Here is a 730-nt window from a genome sequence, read left to right as displayed (position 1 = left end):
ACTGGATGGGCCATTAGTCTGGTCCAACATGGCTTCTTTTATGTTCTCTGGCTGTTCTTGGAAAGAGGCCTTTACTGAGCTCTGCCGTCTGCCTTGGGTGTCCCCTGGCCCCTTCTCCGGCGCCTGTCTTCAAAGAGAGCAGTGAGGAATCCACTATTTGCCATTCCAACAAGACACACGTCTACCTGATGTGACAAAACAAAAACAAAAAAACCGCCACCCTTGTCTATCTCCTCCTCAATTTCCCTCAACACCGCACTGCACCGTCGACATCGTAACTCGGAAAACAAGACTGCTCCAAAACAAGGTTTACTTAACAAAAATGTTTGTTTCCTCAAGACAAAAAACAACAACGCAGGTACTACCAGGGCGGCAGTCCAAGCAGCTCTGGCTTGGATGGTCATGGAATACCCTGTTACAACACCTCTCTCCCCTACAGCAGTGCGTGCTTGAAGGACACACCCATAAAGTGTGAGAGCCGGGCTCCCAAAAGGGGCTTGTGTCTCCTGAGCCAGGAGGTGGACTGGGCAGGAGCATCAGCTGCTCATGTGCAATACCGCCAGGTATGCTTTGGCTGAGTTCAGCAGGCACCATCTGTGCCCTTGTCCCTGGGCAGTTCCCAGCCAGTCCTCAAGAGAGAGGAAGACTGCCTGGAGGCTGAGGCTGCCCAGTTATGTATTCGCGTCCCTGGAAGTGAGCCGCAGAGGCGTCGATGGCACCCAGGGTCCAG

This window comes from Heteronotia binoei, chromosome 18 (genome assembly GCF_032191835.1).
Source record: "Heteronotia binoei isolate CCM8104 ecotype False Entrance Well chromosome 18, APGP_CSIRO_Hbin_v1, whole genome shotgun sequence".
Taxonomy (NCBI): domain Eukaryota; kingdom Metazoa; phylum Chordata; class Lepidosauria; order Squamata; family Gekkonidae; genus Heteronotia; species Heteronotia binoei.
This window is presented reverse-complemented; position numbering follows the sequence as displayed.